Raw genomic sequence first — 23,845 nt, 5'->3', positions numbered from 1 at the left:
GTTGTGGTGAGCCGAGATCGCGCCATTGCACTCCAGTCTGGGTAACAAGAGCGAAACTCCGTCTCAAAAAAAAAAAAAAAAAATGTACCTACTTTATATGGTAACTTTCAGGATTAAATGAAGTACTTTATGTATAATGTGCTCATCTTCATGTCTGACCTCTGGTAAGCATTTTCTATAATATTTGCCATATAAGTTTGCATGACACAAACATGTGTCTCTTTTAACTTAAGTGCCCAAATTTGAAAAATGAATGATTTGATTTAGGATATCTGTTTCTAAATATGAGATTATAGAATTTTAAATCTACATATTTTTTCAGTTTAATACATATTTGTAGTTTTCAGTTGTATATGTCAAATACCTTATAGGTTGACTTCGATTTCTCAATTAGAAAATATTGCAGTCAAGTGTTTTTACTATGAAGATTGAAAATATGCAATATTTTGACCTAAATATTTCATATCTTGATGAATAAAAGAACACTACATTCGATATACTTAATTACATAAATTTCAAAGTTATACAAATGGTACATTGTAACATTCTTTTTAAAAATACATGTTACATGTGATGTGTTCCACACTTTAAGATTCATTTTCATGAATGTAAAAATAAATAATTGTTTCTGATTATCACTTTTACCATTTTTATTCCTTTTCCCAGCTTGGCAGTTACTGTTTTAAAAGTGGTCTTCATTAAAATATAGCATTTCTAAAGCGACAAAACATCAGGAGCAACTTAGTCTCTGACTGATTGCAGATCGACAGAGTACCTTTGTCTCAAATGTGTATCACAGAGAAACTAACCCAAACAGGAACAGAAAACGAACTCACTTACTAAAAATTATGATTTCTGCACTTAACCTTTCTGGTTGTAGTTCCTGTTACATAAGATAATAATTTCAAATTCACGGGTTAGACATGAATATTAAATGACAGAACTGATACAAAGTAAGTGACCATGATGAGTCATTCTCAAAATTATTGTTACATATGTACAGAGAAATAGAAAAGCAATGAGCTTTAAAATCAGGCTGGGCACCGTGGCTCACGCCTGTAATCCCAGCACTTTGGGAGGCTGAGGCGGGTGGATCACTTGAGGTCAGGAGTTCGAGACCAGCCTGACCAGTATGGTGCAACCCCATCTCTAAAAAAAAAAAATAATAATAAAATAAAATAAATAAAAAATTAAATTAAAATGAGCTTTAGAATCGGACAAACATCTGCATAAATATCATCTATACGTATTTCTGGAATTTACATTTCCTACCTGTAAGATGGTGGTTGTATTAAATCAGTTGATATACAAAAATGTGGTATCTGACACAAAGAAAGCACAGAAATGGTAAAACTAAAAGGGCAGACTGGGCGCAGTGGCTCACGCTGGTAATCCCAGCACTTTGGGAGGCTGAGGCAGGTGGATCACAAGGTCAGGAGTTCAAGACCAGCCTGGCCAAGATGGTGAAACCCTGTCTCTACTAAAAATCCAAAAAAAAAAAAATTAGCTGGGTGTGATGGTGGGCACCTGTAGTCCCAGTTACTCAGGAGAATCAGGCAGAGAATTGCTTGAACCCTGGAGGCAGAGGTTGCAGTGAGCCGAAATTATGCCATTACACTCTAGGCTCAGTGATAGAACAAGATTCCATCTCAAAAAAAAAAAAAAAAAAACCTAAAAGGACAATGTCTAATACCATTTTTGCATACTACCTGCTTTATGCTAGGCTCCAAGTTAAGAATTACAGTCTGTCTTTTTTACTATTTCTGGGCAAGGGAGACATGAGGAATCTTGCCCCAGGTCCCATTCCTGGGAGACCCTTAAATAGCAGCAGTTCTTCTCCTCTCTTCCTTCCTGGATGCTTCACTTAGTTTACTTCAGTCTGCCTCTGCTGCGGGCTGCATAGATCTTCACACTTTAGGGAACATCACAGTATATAATTTTGCGAATTGCACAATCGCCTTTCCTAACTGCAGCCCCATCAACTTCTAACAGCCCTGAGCCCTATTTCCCAAACCAACTAATCAAATGAACTAAATTATGGCAGGATTGTTTTTGGATCTCTGTGTTCCTCCTGACAAATGACAGATTTGCCTCCTAATGACTGGTTTCTTGGCCTCACATGCTACAAGTCAGGCTCATAGAAGAGCTTCCAGGTAATACAGAAGGATCAACTGAGCAGTTTTGGGGGAGTGCTGTGACTCCCATTCACTCCACATCATCAGGCCACCTCCTGTCTCAATTGCCTTTACTCACTCTCTGGAAGTCTGGAAAGTTTTAAAAGCCTAATGCACAATTCTATGTGTTGCCAGCCCATCTTCAAAGAAGTTGTGATTGTACATGTTGAAATTCTATCACACATTAAGAAAAATGAATATCTTTCTCCTTCTTTTTATTAAAATTGTACTTTAAGTTCTGGGGTACATGTGCAGAACATGCAGATTTGTTACATAGGTACACATGTGCCATGATGATTGGCTGCATCCATCACCCCATCATCTACATTAGGAATTTCTCCTAATGCTATCACTCCCCTCACCCCCCCACCCGCTGACAGGCCCAGGTGTGTGATGTTCTCCTCCCTGTGTCCATGTGTTCTCATTATTCAATTCCCACTTACTGAGTGAGTACATGCAATGTTTGGTTTTCTGTTTTTGTTTTTTTTTTTGAGACTGAGTTTCACTCTCCTGACCCAGGCTGGAGTGCAATGGCGCAATCTCGGCTCACCGCAACCTCCGCCTCCTGGGTTCAGGCAATTCTCCTGCCTCAGCCTCCCAAGTAGCTGGGATTACAGGCATGCGCCACCATACCCAGCTAATTTTTTTGTATTTTTTTAGTAGAAACGGGGTCTCACCATGTTGACCAAGACGGTCTTGAGCTCTTGACCTCATGATCCACCAGCCTCGGCCTCCCAAAGTGCTGGGATTACAGGCTTGAGCCGCTGCGCCCAGCCGGTTTTCTGTTTTTTTGTTAGTTTGCTGAGAATGATGGTTTCCAGCTTCATCCATGTCCCTGCAAAGGACATGAACTCATCCTTTTTATGGCTGCATAGTATTCCACGGTGTATATGTGCCACATTTTCTTTATCCATTCTATCATTGATGGGCATTTGGGTTGGTTCCAAGTCTTTGCTATTTTGAATATTGCCACAGTAAACATATGTGTGCATGTGTGTCTTCATAATAGAATGATTTATAATTCTTTGGGTATATACCCAGTAATGGGATTGCTGGGTCAAGTGGTATTTCCCCTTCTAAATTGGGTAGATTACTTGGGCCTGAAGTACAGATAAGAGGAAAGAAAAAAGTAATTCTTTATCTATGATATACCCATTCTAGCATATGTGATCTTCAGATTCTGAGATTTAAAAATCTGAGTTTTTTGTTGTTTTTTAAAAATTTTCTTGAGAAAATAAATTTTCATTAGGGAAATGAAAGCCTTTGATAAAATAAGGTCTAAAGCACTTCTTAACTCGAAGACTATATATGTAATTGGAGTTGAAATTAACTAGAAAATTGCATTAAAAGTTGAGAGTAACTATAGACCAGGAAGTTAGGTTTGGAGTAAACATTGTTTATAGCTTTTAATCAAGACTTGTCATTCAGCATAACTTGGTAGCTAGTGTCCTTCTGTTAATTAATCCCTACATGGGTTTTAAAAGCAGTAGCCTATTTAAGTACAATGCCTGGCACGTACGTACCTGGAGCTGAATAATTTTGTAGCTCAGCTCCTCCTTCCTGCCCCTCCCCCACCAACGCACACACATAGGAGGTTGGGGAAGAAAAAGGGAAAGAGAAAGAGAAAAACTTAAGCTTTAATCTAAATAGAAGTGAATTTTACTGATTGGGAAAGTATGCAGAGGCTGTATCACACAAAGGGGGCAGAGGAAAGGTGGTCAGTGTTAAGGTCAATCATACTAGTTACTAACTTCCCTTAACTTTGCTGTGTTTCAGATTTGATCAATGGTATTTCTAAGATAATTTCGGTCAGTGCATTTTGCTTGTGCTGATCATAAGTTATCTGGAAATACCTCTTCAAAGTCTTCCCATTGCTGGGATTTTTATTCTCTTTGTTTCTGTGATTGCCTCAACAATTTGCTTCATTTGACGATGTGTAATTTGTATTATTATTATTATTATATTTATTTCTCAGTGCCAGAACTGACCTTAATTTTGTGCCAAATCCTGAAATGTTAGCAGATAACACTAATCATTTTAATTAGTAGGTCACACGACACTCCTCCTTGAATCTCTATTATGAAAGGCAAGAAAAGTATGGCATGAAAAATGTCTTCTTGGTAAAAAAGCTAAATGAAAGAAAGAAAGAAAAGTAATTTATTCCTTTATTCATTGAATTTTTTTGAACAAATATTTATCAGTAACTAGTTTTTTTTTGTGCTGGGGGATATGACTGTGAACCAAAATAGACCAAAGCATCTTACCAAAATGGAGTTTATATTCTAGTAGGGCAAGAATTGTTACAATAGAATATGCTAAAAAATCATGAGCGCAAAAGAAAAATAAAGAAGCAGAGTTAGAGGTTAGGAAATGTGTGGGAACTTCCATTTTAAATAGGGCGAGCCTCAGTAGGAAGATAATATTAAGTAAACATTTAGCAATTATAAGGGACTTCACCTCCTGAATATGAGAAAAGCACATTTCAGGATGAGAGGTGCCTTGAGCAAAGACTTCAAGATGAGATATAATTTATGTGGGGAAAAAAAGGCCAGTTACAAGAGAGAAAAATAGAGAATTAGGAGATGAACTCAGAGATAAGAGAGACAAATCTTGCAGAGCCTTCAAGGATATAGAGATTTTGGCTTTTACTTTAAGCAAAATGAGACACTATTTCTTCAGTTTCATAATTTTGAAGACATAAATGACAAATTGCCTTAGATTTAATGATGAAAAATCCAAATCTGCCAAAACATTTAAAGAGGTTTATTCTGAGACAATATGAGTAACTGTGACCTGTGGAAACAGTTTTAAGAAGTCCTGAGAATGTGTGCCTGCAGCAGTTGGCTTACAGTTTAGTTTTATACATTCCAGAGAGATTGCAAATGCAGGTAAAATCATAAATCAGTACATGAAAGGTTTACATTGGTTCAGCCTGAAAAGACGAGGCATCTTGAAGCAGGGGCTTACAAGTTGTCAGTGGGTTTTAGGGATTCTTTTGTTGGCAATTGGTTGAAAGGGTTAAGCTTTGTCTGTCAGTAGAAAGGAATGCTTAAGGTAAGGGGGTCTACTGTCTATCATGTAATGCTATAGCAGAGTCAGGTTGGAAAGTAAGCCACATTATATTGGGTTAATTTAAAAAACCCAGTACTTAATGAGATAGTATGGTTTGTAAGACAAACCTTCCCCAGGACCCCTTAGAAAGATATTTGGGCAAGAGGAAAAAAACATTCGGAGTTCAGTCCTCAGATCTTAAAAGGGTGCAGAGTTGAGAATAGGCTCAAGGAAAACAAGGATGGAACACAGAGACCACGAGGCTTTTGCAGCCATCCAGATAAAAGATAATGGAAGGTCGGGCCAAGGTGATAGTGTGATGGTTATGATAAGTAGCTGTAAGATATTTGAAGGTAGAGCAGATACAATGTGCTGATGAACTAGGTGTGAAATGGAGAGACAGAAAGATATCAAGGAACATTCCCCGTTTCTTGGCTTTGTTAGTGGATGGTTGTGGAAGCTGGATGAAAGAACCAAAGCAAGTGATTGTATAGAAAAATTGGTTCAATCAAATTATTAAATGAGTTACTGAAGTACACTTTAGAGATAACCCATTAATTTGAACTTGGAATATTTTACTTATTCGAGGCACCACGGGAATGTTTGCAACTATTTTCATGTTGTATGTTGGCCCCGTTTTAATTTTTTTCTTTCTCTCAGTTTTGCATTCTACAGGATTCAGAACACATCATTTAAGTCATTGTTTATTCATATTTGTTGCCATTGTTGATTTTCTGGTTGACTATGGTTATTGAAATCAAGAGAGCTAGTCTTTGGGAAGATTAAAGTCATTTGGAAAATGCCAGCTCCAGGTTAACGGTTATCACTACTTTCTCTTTTGTAATGAATACAAGCTCACAAGAGAAGACAGAGCTTAGAGTTTTTATAATGCTAAGGAATAACTGTGTTGGAGAGCTTGTCAAATTCCAACTGAACTAAAGTACACTGTATTTTTTTTTCATTAAGCCCCTTCTATGACATAATTGAGATAATAGAATTTCACATGATTCACAGTTATCTATAGCAGGACCTCTTTGGAGTGCTGTTGACAAAATGTTCTGGTCTTTGTTTATTTTTTTTATTTTCTATTTTGAAATTGCATCATACATTTCTTAGAGGTAATTTTAAATATCGTTCCTTTATAGTAATGTCAGAATGGGTAAATTCATAACATCCTGATAAGAAATTTTTGGCTTCTCTGTTTGTTTTGACTGGTTAAATAATAAAAGCTAATTTTAAAAATTGTTACTTTAGAGATTTAAGTTGAAACAAAATATTGCTGTATTTGTATGATTCCATTTATAGAAACTAAATCTGAAACATTATAATTTTATACTTGAAAACTCATTCCACTTTTGCTTTTACAATTTTTACCATTAATGTTCTCAATTAATATAGATGTCTGCATAACACTATCTAAAAGTTTTGGTGCATTTTAGCAATCAGGTATTATCCCTAGATATAAAGAGTTTATAGTTAAAAAACATATATCATAGTAATGTAAATAAAATGCACAAGATAATTATATAACTAATGAGAATCTTAAAATCATAAAATGTGAGAGGATGAGTATCCAAATTGATAATCAGGCCACAGTTTTTTTTTTAAGTGCAGGGATGAAAAATTGCATTAAGTGAAAGATTCTGGAAATAGTAGAAAATATCACTGGTATTTTGACCAAAGCCAGTGGTGATGTCGAAGAATGTTCAGTGGTGATGACCAAAACATCACAGCCAGAGCAAAGGCAAAGGAAAATGTTAAATGTCTTGAACATTTATTTGTATCGTCCAACATTTGTTTCTCACTAGTTGTTGCCTACATTTTGTAACCAGAGTGTTATTCTTTTACTTGAAGTTTCTACTCGGAGTTTCAAGGAATCTGTGCCAGAAGGCAAGATGACACAATTCTCTTTCACTTGGTTTAAGGATTATGCTTTGGCTGCTTGGATGGCCAAGAAGAGCAATCATCTCACTTTGGCTAAACAGAAGGAGAGGACTTCTTCTTTCTCAAGTACATTAATTCAGATATTTTTTATGGTTTGTTTATACATGATTTACTATTTTGCCTCCTGCTATTTCAGTCTTCTCTTTAAAATGTTTCTAATGGTCCTTGAATGTGAGAAGAAGGTTTCAGGCAGAATACATTTATTAGAACATCCCAACGTCCCTCATGCAAAGGAATGGATCATTGCCTCCAAGCTGGAGGACATCCTCTGAGGTCTTGGTTGCCTAGTGGCTTCCCCTGGGTTGTCTACTGGTGCTGGGTCTCCATTGTTTTCTGCTGAGAGGCAAATGTTATTTGGACTTTAATTGTGTGGCACAATATGACAAATCTAATAAGTGTTCTTTTAAAAAATGTGGGTAAATTAGATGATTCCCACAGAACATGATGAACTCTTCTGGAGCCCAGCTAATCCCCATTCTGCTGTCTACATTGACAATTAGTTCTGGAAAGAGGAAGAGAGGCCTTGTAGACCAAACACCAATGTTTATCCTTTTAGGTTTTAATCACTCACGGCGCTTTTAAAAATAACTTGGTTTTCCCACACATTTTACACATTTGGAAAGTGGATGGTTGATTTTTAGAAGAAGATGGGGTATAGAATCAAGAGAGTGATAATTAAATATACTCATATTAAAAGGAGAAAATGGCTAGCAGGAGAGCCCTCAGTCAAAGGATGAGAAAGCATATTTGGAGGAATTGAGGATGGCCCCAGCACTTATCTCAAAAACTTTAAGCAAACTGCAGCATCAAACCTGGGAATCCTTGACATTGCCTACATCCACCCTGGTTCTTTCAGCAAAATCTGTAAACATTTCATCAGCACATGGCCAAAACATGACGACTGTTTACCACCTCCACTGCATAACTCCAGCCCAAGTCACCATCTTCTCCTGGATTATTGCAAAAGCTTGCTAATTGGTCTTTTTGCTTCTATCTTGCCTTCCTACAGTCTTTTCTCTAAATAGAAACCAGAATGAGCCTGTTAATACTCAAGTTCAATGGTATCAGGTCTCTGCACAAACACTCCAATGGCTTCCCAAGTGCGTGAAAAGAAGAGGCAAGTCTGTATGATCTTCTTCCCTTCCACCTCATCCTTGCCCAGTGATTCATAAATGCATCTCCCAGATTCTTCTTTGTACTCACTCTGCTCCAGCTGTTATGGTCTACTGACCATGTGTCACATGTTCCAGGCAAGGCACCACTTACTGATCCTACTTCCAGACTACTTTTCTCCCAGATATCTGTGTTTCCTCTGTTGCATTCTTCAGGTCTTTGCTCAAAGGTCATCTTCAAAATGAGGCTTTTTCCCTGGCACACTGTAACAATACCTTCCCTCTTATTACCATCAGACTTAATATATGTTGACATATCTATCTATATGTATGTGTGTACATGTGGTCTGTATGTATGTATAATATGTGTGCATGTACAGAGTCTGTTTCTTCCCTGAAGAATGAGGTCAATGGACACAGACTCTGTATGTTTTGTTCACTGCTGTGCCCCAGTATCATGGATGGTATCTGGCACATAGAATACTCTTAATAAATACTTATTGAGTCTAGGCATGGTAGCTAACACCTGTAATCCCAGCATTTTGGGAGACTGAGGCAGGAGGATCACTTGAGGTTCAGAGTTCAAGACCAGTCGCCAACAGAGTGGAGTGACTCTGTCTCTAAAGATAGATAAATAAAGTAAATAAAAAACATAAATATTTATTGAATAGATCAGTGAATAACTTATTTTTTATCTATAATATTATTTCCTCTGGGAAAGAAAATGTGTAAACTCTCTTTTTCCATGACTCCCTGAAAGTTTAGGGTAAATTTTATTTTATTCTGTAGAAAAAGCATAAATTTTAAACATGAACTTTTGAAGGGCACTAAGTTGGTGCTAAGGAAGAGAGAATTTAACGAGAGAGAGCCTGGTAAGACAGGAGCCAGTGGCAGAGATCCTATGTGTCTCTGGGGAAGAGACTGATGGTGAAAATTAAACTGGCCGCTAAAATTAACTACCTAAGGGCTCCCTGGGAGACTATCAGCAAAGAGTTCAGCTCTGAGAAACAGGACAGAGATAGTTTCGACTGCAACCTAAATCCCACACTATCTGAAGAACTGCCAAGTCTGTTGGGTTTTCTTCCTGGCCATTTCCATATCCTCCACTGTTCTCACTGCTCCTTCCCATTGTCCACGGGACTCTTACCTAGATTCTAGGCACCATGATTCTCAGACTTCAGCCTTGCCACTTCTTTCTCCACATCATGACTGTAGAACTGTTTCTGAAAGGTAAATGTGATCATGTCATGTCCTTGTTTAAAACTCTTTGATAGCTTTCCCCATTTAATCTGAGAGAATGAAGTTCGAGTTCTTAATATACTTCAATAGAGTTTCGAACATCATGGCTCACTATTCCTCCGGCTTTTCACACTCTGTAGCTGTGTCATGTTGTCTCCAACTGCTGGGTCTTTATGAACTTCCAACACTCTGCAGCCCCAAATCCTACCCCTCTGTTCATCTTCCATAGTGCAGTTGGATGAGAAGCCTCCCCTCATACCTGCTTCATTGGGCTAGATGTCTTCGTAAGAGTCCTGTAGCATCCTGCATTACAGTACAGTCTGCCCATATTCATAGTATTATAATCACACTGATTAGTCTTTTGTTTATCATTCTTTCCTCTAGACTCTAAGTTTTTTCTTTTTTGTATTGTTTTCGTTTTTAGTTGACAAATAAAATTGTATGTTTTTATAGTGTACATCGTGATGTTTTGAAATATGTATACATTGTGGAATGATTAAATCAAGCTAATTAATATCTGCATCCTCACATACTTATTTTTGTGATGAGAATTCTTTAAAATCTTTTGAAATTTTCAAGAATACAATACATTGTTATAAACTATAGTTATACTGGCCAATAGATTTCTTGAATTTATATTTTCTATCAAATCGAAATTTTGTGTCCTTTGACCATAATCTTCCAAGTCCCCAACCCCTAACCCTGGAAACCACCATTATTATGCTCCCAACCTCTGTGAGTTTTATTTTTTAAGATTCCCATATGAACGAGGCCATGCAGTATTTATTTTTCCAAACCCCACTTATTTCACTTGGTATAAATGTCCTCCAGGTTCATCCATGTCATTGCTAACACAAGATTTCCTTCATTTTTGAGGCTTAATAATACTCCATTGTGTATATATACCACATTTAAAAAAATCCATTCATTCTTTCATGGGTACTTAGGTAGATTTCATATTTTGACCATTGTGAACAATGCCGCAGTAAATATGGGAGAGCAGATGTCTCTTTCACATACTGATTTAATTTCCTTCGGATACAGACCCAGTAGTGGGATTGCTGGGTCATGTGATAGTTCTATTTTTAATTTTTTGAGGACCCTCCATATTGTCTTCCATAAAAGCTGTATTCGTTTACATTCCCTTCAACACAGTGTACGAGTTTTCTGTTTTGTACATCTTTGCCAACATTTGTTATCGTTCATCTTTTTAATCACCATTTTAACAGGTATAAGGTGATATGTCACTGGGATTTTAGTTTGTGTTTTCCTGATAAGTGATGTTGAACATTTTTCATATACCTTTAGCCATGTGTATCTCTCACTTGAGAGATAACTATTCCTATCCTTTACCCATTTTTAAGAATTGTGTTGTTTTGTTACTATTGGGGTATCTGAGTTTCTCGTATGTCTTAGATATTAACCCCGTATCAAATGTATGGTTTACAAATATCTTCTCCCATTTCACAGACTGGCTCTTCACCCTGTTGATTGTTCCCTTACTGTGCAGAAGTTTTTAGTTTGATATAATTCCGTCTGTCTACTTTTGCTTTTGTTGCCTGTGCTTTTGGGTTTATATCCAAAATGCTATTGCCCAGTGCAATGTTACAGAGCTTTTTTTATGTTTTCTTCTAGTGGTTTACAACTTATACATTTAAATGTTTATTTAAGACTTATTAGATTAAGTCTTCCATTTTGAGCTGATTTTTGTATGTGGTGTGAGATAAGAATCTAATTTTATTCTTCTGCTTGTAGATATCCAGTTGTTCCAACACTATTTATGCAGAGACTGTTCTCTGTGCATTATTGACATCTTTGTCATCAATTGACTATAAATATGTGGCTTTATTTCTGGGCTCTGTGTTTTGTTCCATTGATCTATGTGTCTGTTTAGTGGCACAGGCCTATGTAGTTAAGTTCAACCATTGTGGAAGACAGTGTGATGATTCCTCAAGGATCTAGAACCAGAAATACCATTTGACCCAGAAATCCCATTACTGGGTATATACCCAAAGTATTATAAATTATTCCACTGTAAAGACACATGCACACTCATGTTTATCGTGGCACTGTTCACAATAGCACAGACTTGGAACCAACCCAAATGCCCATCAATGATAGAATGGATAAAGAAAATGTAGCACATATACACCATCAATACTATACAGCCATAAAAAAGGATGATGAGTTCATGTCCTTTGCAGGGACATGGATGAGCTGGAAACCATCATTCTCAGCAAACTAACACAAAAACAGAAAACCAAACATTGCATATACTCACTCACAATTGGGAGTTGAATAATGAGGACACATGGACACAGCGAGGAGAATATCACACAGCAGGAACTGTCCGGGGGGTAGGGGTTAGGTGAGGGAGAGCATTAGTAGAAATACCTAATGAAGATGATGGGATGATAGGTGCAGCAAACCGCCATGGCACATGTATACCTATGTAACAAACCTGCATGTTCACATGTATCTCAGAACTTAAAAGTATAAAAACAGAAAAAAGACAAAAAGTGCTTAAGAGGTCTAGATAAATCAAGCAAAATTTCCTCATTCATTACAAGTAGGTATTTTTATGTGTTTGTCTTTCAGTATTTCCATTGTTAATTTTACAAGAAACAAAGTGTGTCTTATATATTGTCTAGGATGACAAACATTTTGAGGAAAATTTTAACATGGTCGAGAAGAATTGACACAGAGGAATAGAATTAACTCTGGGGATGATGTTAGGGAAAGAATTTCAGGGTGGAGATGACAGCATCTCTCATATGTACAAATTATGCCGTATTTCTTTAGAAATGGTAAAACTTAAGTACTGGTTATATTTGGGTGATTGCATTGGTGGTCTACAACTATTCTTTATTTTGTAACATAAATGAAATGTAGCTGCACTTATTAAACCTATTTGTCTTTTAGAGAAAAAGATAATAAAATGTATAGTACAGTAAATCCATAAGCCAGTTGGATAAATGGCAAATCCATAAGCCAAATAACAGCTGTTTTTATTATTATCAAGCACTAGGTACCATGTATAATTGTATGCATTATATTTTTAGATGACTGGCAGCACAGTAGGTTTGCTGACACCAGAATCACCACAACCACTTGAGTAATGCATTGCGCTATGATGTTATATCATAAGAAGATAGGAATTTATCAGCTTGATTATAATCTTACAGAGTCACTGTCTTATATTTTCTGTCATTGACCAAAATGTCATTGTGCAGCACGTAACTGTATTTTATGGGGTTTTTTGGTAGCTATTGTAAGTGGAATTGCTTTCTTGATTTCTTTTCTGTATAGTTCATAGCATGTAGAAATGGTACTGATTTTTGTATATTGATTTTGTATCCTGCAATTATACCAAATTATTAGTTCTAACAGTTTTTTGGTGAAGTCTATGGAGTTTTTAATATTTAAGAATGTGTCATCTGCAAATAGGGATGATTTAACTTTTTCGTTTTCATTTTTAATGTCTTTTCTTTTCCTTGCATAATTGCTCTGCCTAGAACTTTCAGTACTTTGTTGAATAGAACCGAGGAGAGTGGGCATCATTGTCTTGTTCCTGATCTCAGAAGAAAAGCTTTCAACTTTTTCCTGCTGAGTATAATGTTAGCTGTGGGCTTGCCATATGCAGCCTTTTTTGTTTTGAGACATTCTCTCTATATGTAGTTTATTAAGAATTGTTATCCTAAGAGAAGTTGAATTTTTTCAAGTACTTTTTCAGCATCTGTTGAGATGATCACATGGTTTTTATCCTTCATTTCACAACGAATCATGTTATGATGAACTATGTTCATATTCTTGGGATAAATTGCACTTGATCATGGTGAATGATCTTTTTAATGTGCTGTTGGATTTGGTTTGGTGACATTTTGTTTAAGATTTCTTGCATCTATGTTCATCACGGATATTGGTGTGTAACTTTCTTTTCTTGTAGTGCTGTTTTCTAGCTTTTATATCAGGATAATGTTGGCCTCGTAAAATGTTGAGAAGTGCTCCCTTTGCTTCAGTATTTTTTGAGGCTGTAGACTGAATCTGTCTTGTTTATAGTTGTGTTTTCAGTGTCTAACATGACACCTGCCACATCTTGAGAATTCAAAACTTGTTTAATGAATAATTGTATTTTTCCAGGTGTCAATATCTGAGAGTCATGGCTCAAAAGAATACTCCCCAGGTAGGAAGTTGGGTGAAAAAATAAGATTTTTTTTTCCCCAGGAACAAATGTGTAAACCTGGAACTTATAAAGAATAGCCCTGCTGGGCATGGTGGCTCATGCCTATAATTCTAGCACTTTGGGAGGCAAGTAGAGGAAGATTGTTAGAGTCCATGAATTTGAGACCAGCCTAGAGAGTGAGACCCTATCTCTGCAAAAAAAAAAAAAAAAAAAAAAAAATTTTTAATTGCCTGGTATGGTGGTGGACACCTGTAGTCCCACTTGCTTGTCAGGCTGAGGTGATAGGAGTGCTTGAGCCCAGGAGGTTGAAGCCATAGTGAGCATGAACATACCACTGTATGCCACTGCAGCCTGGGTGACAGAGCAAGACCCTGTCTCAAAAAAAAAGATAGCTCTTCCTTCTTGGTGGAACTTTCTCAGTCTTTTGTTGGGAGAGGCAGAGAGAGAGGGAGAGAATGAGAATAATAAAATATTATCTCCCCATTGGAAAAAGCTGTCATAGAGATCTTTCCTTAGCTCCAGGGAATCCCTCATTCCCATACCCCTCAGATCAAGGTCTTGGTCTTTCCTTTTTCTATTTGTTTTTACACAGTTCATGTTCAACTATAAATACAGAGTTTTAAACATGTAAATGCAAGTATAATCAGAGGCCTTTGATATAAAAATTATATCACCGAGAGATCTTCCATTTGATTGTTATTGCTTTTTCCCAATTAGCATGAAAGACTTAGTGAATTAATAAAAGCTTTAAGGAACAAATAAGTTATTGATCTTAAATGTATTGAAGAATTTCCTCACAATGAAATTGGCAATAATTTCTTTCTATACAGCTTTAAAAGGGGAAATATGTTTTGTTGGATAAATTTAACTTTGTTGGCACAATGTCCCAATTATACATAAATGTTGGGCTTTATTAGCTGGCACCACTGGAATAGAACCAATCTTGTGATTATTTTAATCCATCATCAAAGGTGCTCCTAAATTCCATAGGAAGCATATGGTAAAGGCTGTGACCAGCTGCCTGCTGTTTATGGGGATAGGTATGCATGGGGAGAGACAGACTCAGAAACCACTGCAACAATGTGCTGTCCATGATCTTTTTTACAATTTATTTTTATTAATTTTTTTGAAATGGAACTTTACTCTGTCACCCAGACTGGAGTGCAGTGGCACATCTCAGCTCACTGCAATGTCTCCCTTCCAGATTCTAGTGATTCTCCTGCCTCAGCCTGCTGAGTACCTGGGTCTACAGGCATGTGCCATCACACCTGGCTAATTTTTGTGTATGTATGTATTTTTAGTGGAGATGGCAGTTTTCCATGTTGGCCAGGCTGATCTCGAACTCCTAACCTCAAGTGCCTGCCTGCCTCATACTCCCCCAAAGTGCAGGGATTATAAGTGTGAGCCACTCTGCCCAATCTGCCCATGATCTTAAAGTCTCTGCTGAGCTCAGGATATGAACCAAGAAGGAAAACTCAAGTGAGTTTTCATATCAGAGGCTGAGAAATGACGCTCCTCTGGCTGAGTGGTGGCAGCAGATATATTTTCAGCATTTGCATTTCAATGTCTTCAGGTGGGACGTGAACTCTTCAGTTTGCCACAAATATCACCACTTTTTATTGCCATTCATCAGCCAATTTACATGTTTATATTACTAGCCCTCCTCCAGTAAGACATTTGATTTTGAGACCTCAATTTACAACTTCTGTTTCTCTATTCTCTACCTTCTTTGTTTTTCTTTTTCTATCATTCGAGTGAGGCTTCAAGTAATTTTTACAAAAGCATAAATGAATAATAAGCTGCCAGGCCTTTCTTATGTAAAATAGTCTTTGTTTTCCTCACATGTTAGAGCAACTTGGCTGTGGGAACATTAATGAGTTGTAAAAGTCTTTCCTTAAAACTCAGCACATGTCACTCCTTATCCTGTATTACTTGGTTGACAGTGCTGGTAGAATTTTGGGAGGGGCTCTCATTAAATCTGTTTAGAGCTTATAGGGCCCTGTATTAAATGATTTGTATTATTTAAGAAATATTTCTTTCCCTGGGCTGTGAATTACTGCTTTCATTCTTGATGATTCTTTATTAATCCTATACTTCTGAGAGCAATATTTTGCCTTCCAACCTTTATTTATTTATCCTCTTGTTTTATTGTTTAGAAATTAATTGTTCTTGATTTTTAATAACTTCTGGGAAAGATTCTTAAGGTTTTCCTGTAAATCAGTGATTTCCCCAAGAGTTAATATTCTCCAATGAGAATGGTAATTTTGTGTCCTGAAATTCCATCTCCTCTCCCCCTTCTATCTCTGCATCTTATAATGCCTTTATACATTGCCTTTTCCTGCTTTGTGCTTTTCTATTCTTCTTTCACAAAGACCGTATTTACTTGCATCCTTCTGTAAGGCTTTATCACAGCAGTGAGCTCTGCCTCTCAGTTTTCATGATTTCCCTCCTTATTCTGCAGTAGTATAAATAGAGTCCATGCTATTTATATTTTCCATTTACTTTCTGTATGTGGGGGGTTGGAGGGGAACGGCTGTTCTAGCCCCGATAGTTTTGCCAATAGTAAGTCTGTTCATGAGAGTGTAATTCCCACCACTCCCACAGCAGATTTTGTCTATTACAATTTTTCAGGACTAAAATTGGACTTCCTCCTTTCCGATTGCCCAGAGCTCTATATAGTTACATCTTGAATGATGAAAAACAGAAACAACTGCCACTATATCATTACTCAGTAGGTATCTCCTAAGGAGGAATGATGAGCAGAGAGATAGGATGTGTCTGTGCCTAGTTATCTGCCACTCATGGAAAAAGAAGCAATGCGGGAAGGAGCAAGTAAATGGATCACTTTCTATTATATCTTGAAAAATTGCTCGTACAAATGGACAATGATACATCTCAGTTTACTGTTGCTTTTGAAGGAAAGATTTTTGCTCTGTTATTTAATCTTAACATGATGATTTAAAAAAAATACCAAGAAGGAGGAAAAGTAAAACATAGTAAACGGGGAGACCAGTACAAAGCAAACTGGAGGCAAGTTAATAGCTCAGATAGATGACTGTCGTCAGTCTAAAACTGAGAATCCCCCAGAAGATAGCTGAAGCATCAGATCATCAACCAAAACTTCCCTATAACACATTTTCCTATGATTTATGTGTATAATGAAAACAATGGCTTTGGTAGTTTTTCCTTTGCTTATCCACAAAGACGCTACATTTAAATCTGTCCTGCAATCTTGATCTGGTTCTCTCTGCCTTGTCATGCTGTTACTTTTCTGCCCACTATGTGCTTCTAAGGGCAGCAGATAACTCTTGTTTGGTTAGTTATTTTTTAAACATCTTTTTCTCCTTCTGTGATGTTTACCTATGATAAAGAGAGAAAGTAGTTTGGCTGATTTTCTTGTTGGTGTAAGCTCTTACTTATTTTTATGCTAAAGTTGTTGGATGGCTGCCTTTTTTCTCAGATGAGCTTAGAAACCTTTCAGGGATCTGTTTTTATGTGCGTTTTTTTTTTTTGTTTTTGTTTTTGTTTTTGTTTCTGGCAAACAAGACTGCAGTCCTTAGAGAACCAGTTACCAACTGGACTTAACCTTTGTTGTAGTTTTGCCTTCATGGCATTATTCATGAAAATAGAATATGAAAACAGGTCTTTGTACTATAGTCTACAGAGGAAACATTTAAATCCTGTTTTAAAAGCATGCTTTATTTAACATAAATATCCCGTATTTGGCTTATTTTCCATGAAAACTCACTGATATAGTTCAATTCCTTTGTCAAAATGCTGCTCTTAGAATTTAAATGTGTACATATGCCATATTTTCGTTATTCATTCATCTGATGATGGACACTTAGATTGCTTTCAAGTCTTGGGTATTGTGAACAGTACTGCAATAAACATGGAAATGCAGGTACCTCTTTTATATACTGTTTTGCTTTCTTTTGGGATTACTGGATCATATGGACGTTCTAATTTTAGTGTTTTGAGGAAACTCTGAACTGTTCTCTATAGTGGTTCTAATAATTCACATTCCCACCAACAGTGTGCAGGGGATGTGTTTTTTCTCCACATCTTTAGCAGCGTTTGTTATTGTCTGTCTTTTAGATATAAGTCATTTTAATTGGAGTGAGATGATATCTCATTGTAGTTTTGATTTGCATTTCTCTGATGATCAATGATATTGAGCACCTTTACCTATACCTGTTTGTTATTTGTACGTCTTATTTGAGAAATGTCTAATTCAGGTATTTTTCCCAGTTTGCAATCAGATTATTCAATTTTTTTCTTATTGAGTGTTTTGAGCTCATTATATCTTCTGGCTAATCCCTTGTAAGATGGACTGTGCAAATGTTTTCTCCTATTCTGTGGGTTGTCTCTTCACTTTGTTGATTGTTTCTGTTACTGTGTAGAAGCATTTTCATTTGATGTGATCCTGTTTGTTCATTTTTGTTCTGGTTACCTGTGAAATCTTTGCCCAGATGAATGTCCTGGAGAATTTCTCTAATGTTTTCTTTTAGTAGTTTCAGGACCTGAGGTCAGGAGTTCCACCCGCCAGGTGATCCACCTGCCTCAAGTGCTGGGATTACAGGCATGAGCCACCGCACCCGGCCTGGTTTGCTCTTGCTTTTCTTCTTCTTTAAGACACATCATTAGATTGTTTATTTTCAGACATTTTCTTATTGCTTGTTAATGTCATTTTCTTTGGGATCAAAGAACTCCCTTTTGCATTTCTTATAGGACAGGTCTCGGGTTGATGAAATCCCTCAGCTTTTGTTTGTCTGGGAAAGTCTTTATTTCTCCTTCATGTTCAGAGGATATTTTCTCTAGAAAATATACCCATTCTAGGATAAATTTTTTCCTTCCACTCTTTAAACATATTATACCACTCTCCTGTCCTGTAAGGTTTCCACTGAGAAGTCTGCTGCCAAACGTATTGGAGTGCTATTATATGTTGTGTGTGTCTTTTCTTTTGCTGCATTAGGATTCTTTCTTTATCCTTGACCTTTGGGAGCTTCATCATTAAATGTCTTGAGGTAGTCTTATTTGGGTTAAATCTGCTTGTACTTAAGTACAACCTTCTCCTACTTAAATAATGATAACTTTTTCTAGGCTTAAGATGTTCTCTGCAATTATCCTTTTGAATAATTGCAGAAATCAGATCCCTGATTCTCATTCTCTCTCTCTCTCTCTCTCCTCTCTCTTCTTCTCTCTCTCTCTCTCTCTTTCTCTGTCTCTGTCTCTGTCTCTGTCTCTCTGTCTCTGTCTCTGTCTCTCTTCTTTAAGGCCGGTAACTATTAGATTTGCCTTGTTGAGGTTTTTATAGATCTAGTAAGCATGCTTTATTCCTTTTTATTCTTTGTCATTTTGTCTCCTCTGCTGTGCATTTTTAAATAGTCAATTTGATTTTCCTTGGGAGGTGTGCTGGTCACTGACGTGCTCTATTTGAATATCTTATTTCCACACTAAATGAATCTTTTTGTGTGTGTATGAAATCACCTAATTAGGAGTTGAGAAAAATGGGAAACTCAATAGATTTTTATTGAACAAGGAAAGCATCTCATTACATCCTATTCATCACTATCATCAATGTTTCTAAATTATTTGCATAATATAAAATAATAAAAAGGTGGTATTTCTGTGAGGCAGAATTTTGGTTTTGATTTGTCAATATCTGGCTGAGTGGTCATATACAAGTGACTCAGTTACCTTACCATGCAACTAAATGCCCACAGTTATAAAACGAAAGAACTGACAGCTCTCAAATGGCCTTTTCATGATAGTATCAGTTGAAATAAATCCGAATATTACATACATGTTGCTTGCTTTGTGTGAACTACTCTTGGAGATGTGGGGGGAAATGTGACTGCTCCAGAATTGGAGTTTAAGAAGTGAGGTGGAGACAAGAGCTTTGGTTGGTAGCAGTAGGAGACACAGTGAGAAGGTAATCTAAGGCCTGATTGTGGAAAGCACTGAATTCAATTTTTAAATTTTCTGTAAGCCATGGGGAACCATGCCAATTTTGAGCAGGTACATTTCATGATTCAAGCATAGGTTGTGTGGATGGGGAGAAACTGGAGATAGCAGCATAGGCCTGGAGGTTCATGGACAGTTTAGGTATGAAGAGAGGAGCACTTGTTTTAAGAGGAGACAGGGGTTCTGCAGATTCAGGAGATATTTCAAGTGAAGCATAAGAAGCATTCAATAATAATTATAGCTTAATTAGTGAAAGACACTCAAAACTCCTAAGAATAAGAAGAGAGATGTATGAGAAGAGAAATATTTCCTTGTTAAAACGTTGGAAACAGTTTGAATCGATCATTTGGAAATTCAGAAGGTTATTGGAGGGAATAAGCATTGTGTTATTTATTCGGCTCTATTAATGTATGTAGTGGGAGCTTTGTAAACATGAATTTAAAGAATAAAATATGTTTGATAGTGAAAAATCCATGTCAGTGTCCTTACTTTTCATTGTCTTTGGTAAAATAGTATTGTTATTGATAAGGTAATTTAACTGGTTCTTTCATTTTGGAATGCCTAACTTGTACCCAGCTGAAAAGTAAGAATCTGATGCAAATTAGATGTCAGAAAAGCAATAGCTTCTTAATGTATTCTCAAATCATACACTACAGTAGCAATGAAAAAGAACCTTACTTACATACTAAGGCACTTATTAGATAGTGAATTAAGATTCATTTTTAAAATAATATTACTGTTATAAATTATCCTCCTATTTTAAATTCTGGGCATTCCACCATAATAATTAGTATGAAGTCATGATACGTTAATAACCTCCTGCTTAAAACTTGGATATATTTTAAGCCAAATGTTATTATAAATGTATTACTTAAGTGTATTCTTTTGTGCTGACATTCTTAACTAGCTAGATATGAAATATGGGAAAATAGAGCCAAGAGCTATGTCTACTATTCAAGATCTAAAACGCAAAAGTGAATTGGAATATGTTGAAAACAGAACTGTCTAATTATGCTTTTACTAGAATATATATCCACAAGTAATGATTTTTTAAATGATTAATGGTTTATTCAGCATGTTATTTGATAACCTGGTAAATTTCTGGTCAAGTAAAAATGACTTTATATTTTATATAATATTAACTGTTCATGTTTAGACAATTACATGTCAATAAATATTTATAAAGATATAGATTAACATATATATTTGGACAATTGTCCATGTTTGGACAGTTGTATACTGCCCATGTTTTTGGTTGAATCTGCAGATGCAGAATACAGGGATATTAAGGATTGACTGTATTGTTGAAAGACTCATTTATGCAAATTTAAAATGTGTGCTATAGAAAATGCCTTAATTTTAAGGCTACCATGTGTATGTATATATGAGGTGCATCCTATTTTTTGCTCTTTTTTTGTATTTAAAAATGAACCATGTTATCTTCTGTTATCTTCCTTATACTTCTGGAATCGATTTTCATAATTGTAGGGATACCAATGTACCAGAAATGTCTTGGAGTATTTAAGCTTTGAGTGTACAGTGGACATTCAATCAACAACAATGCCCACTGTATACTCAAAGACCCTGTAGGCGTTGTTGCTGATTGAAATAAGTTACTGGAATTGGAAGAGCCAAGTGTATTGGGCTCCATTTGACTCGAGCTCCTAGGAATGTAGCACAGTAGATTGTATATGAATGATTTGCCTTGAGGCTCAGATTGATACTATAATTATAGTGACACATAATGCAGGAAGAAAGCAGTATATCCATACCAGTTACTTCAAAAAGTCCAGCTTCCTTTCTCCTTGACATGAAACCTATCCAGGCTTTATAGATGACGATGCATCTGGAGGCTAGGCTGAAAGAGATTAATTGTTCCAATAGTAATAGTATTTGCAACAAAGAACTGTGTTTACATTTTTGGAATTTTTTTAATGGAAGCATTTTCATGTTGAAGAGAGAGTGACATAATATATCTGATATTTATGATAAAGATTAGCATTCAATTTTCTTTTTAGATCTTATATATAGTCATCTCTCAGTATCTGTGGGGGATTTGTTCCAGGAGCTTATATGAATGCTAAAATCCAGGGATGCTCATGTCCCTGATACAAAATGGCCTAGTATTTTCATATAACCTATGCATATTCTTCAATATACTTTGAATCATCTCTAGATTGCTTATAAAACCTAACACAATGTACACACTATGCAAATTGTTGTTATACTGTATTTTTTACTTTTATTAATATTTATGATTTTTAAAGTATTTTCTGTTCATGTTTGATTGAATCTGCAGATGCAGAACCCAGGGATATAAGAGCCAACTATATTGTCAAAGACTTATATAGATTGAATCTGCAGATGCAGAACCTGGGGATATAAGAGCCAACTTTATTGTTAAAGACTTATATAGATTGAATCTGCAGATGCAGAACCCAGGGATATAAGAGCCAACTATATTGTTAAAGACTTACATAGATTTAAATATATGTATATGTATTTGTATATATAAAAAACTATATATATATAACTATATATATAACAACTATATTGTTAAAGACATATAGATTTATATATAAATATAAATATGTATATATTTGAAAACTCTTTAAAAGCTGTCTTGAAAAAGTACCTCAACTTGTATTAAATGTGATACAAGAAGATTCAACATAAAAGTGGATATTTTATGACCTTAGAATCGAAGTGTTCATGTGTAATGTTCTTGAAATTAACCTAACCAATAGACCTTCTTTGAAATTTTAGGAGCATTCAAACCACTTCTAAGCATGGTTTGAAGCAAATTGTCTTCAGACTACTGACAAAAAAGGCAAGAGTCAATATCTTTTAGGCTACCATTAACTGAAACTCACTTTGCATATGTCTCAAGAGCACAAGTGTTAAGTTATTTCAATTATGTTGGTGATCAGTCCAGTATTCTCTAACTAGGAAACCATCTAAAGGCTCATATATCTGTCTTTATCTAAAGGCTCTTATGTCTGTCTTTATCTCAAATTAAAGATGTTTTATTTTTATGCCTTGCTTCAGCTTTTACTTTGACTTCTGACAAAACAATAATTTTTTCATGAGAAAATACTGTCCAAATTTTATGCCTGGTAGTACCTTAGTTCTTTTCTAAGACCCATCTCAAATATCATTTCTTTCCTAAAACCATCATTCATTTAGCTAACATAATTCTTCAACATCCTTCTGCCAGTCTGGGTGACTGAGTAAATTAAATATTCTTTGCTCAAATCATTAACTCTAGAAAAGACTGATTTTTAAAAGAAGAATGACTTCAGTTTTGCACATTCATTATTTGTATAAGACTCCTCTACAACAACTAAATGAAGATGTTCAATAAGTAATTAAACATATTTGGATATACCATCAAATAGACAGATGATATTTGAAGTCATTGATTTGAAAAAGACCATATGAGATGTGTGTGTGTGTGTATTTAGATGAGTAGAACATCAAGTGAGGACTCTCTTGGACGATTAAAATGAAGGGCTAAGTTAAAATATTAGTAATAAGAAAAATAAAAGTTTGATTATATTAAGAACATATGCTCCATTAAACAAATTTCTATACTTTCTGTATTTTCCATACCTGCTATAAACCAATTTATCTTTGAGTTGAAAGAATAAAATTAAAATCACCTCTAACATCATGAACTATAGATGATCACTATTTCATGTTATTTATTGTGCTTTCTAAATGTGTACTTTTAAAAAAACTTATAGCAAGTATAATTCACTAATTCTATTTTACTTAAATGGGAATGTGTCAGAAAATTCTTCAAAAACATTATTGCCAGTAAGCGGCATAATAGTTCGTCACATGACATGTCAGCTTCATTGCTGACATAATATACTATCTATTTTTTAGTTGATTCTCTTGCTTTTAGGGAAGTATATAGGCCTATTAGCTGCAATTATCACTAGTTTATCCACCTTTTATAATACTTGTGTATCTTATTCATGTCTCATATGTTATTGCATTACCTGTATGTTTAAATCAGAATAAAATACTAGTGATATATTATTTTCTTCATGATTTTGATGGTATTGGGTTAATGTTTTAGCATTAAGAATGGCATCTCAAAGTTTATTTTTCTCTTGAGACAGTCTTATTCTGTGGTCCAGGCTGGAGTGCAAGAGCATGATCTTGGC

General features: G+C 35.7%; 1 protein-coding gene and 1 long non-coding RNA gene across 11 annotated transcripts in view; both read left to right on the top strand.

The window, feature by feature from the left end:
• FGF14 (fibroblast growth factor 14) overlaps window positions 1-23,845 on the top strand; it is a 686,012-nt gene that overhangs the window by 309,784 nt on the left and 352,383 nt on the right. The window lies entirely within an intron of this gene.
• LOC144576599 (uncharacterized) overlaps window positions 1-23,845 on the top strand; it is a 161,068-nt gene that overhangs the window by 6,508 nt on the left and 130,715 nt on the right. The window contains exon 1 of the long non-coding RNA XR_013518767.1: window positions 1-23,845. This exon is cut by the window's left edge and continues 6,508 nt beyond it; it is cut by the window's right edge and continues 128,565 nt beyond it. This is a non-coding gene — a long non-coding RNA (uncharacterized LOC144576599).

This window comes from Callithrix jacchus, chromosome 1 (assembly GCF_049354715.1).
Source record: "Callithrix jacchus isolate 240 chromosome 1, calJac240_pri, whole genome shotgun sequence".
Classification (NCBI taxonomy): Eukaryota; Metazoa; Chordata; class Mammalia; order Primates; family Cebidae; genus Callithrix; species Callithrix jacchus.
Note: the sequence above shows the minus strand (reverse complement) of the source record. Positions and strands in the feature narration are given on the sequence as shown.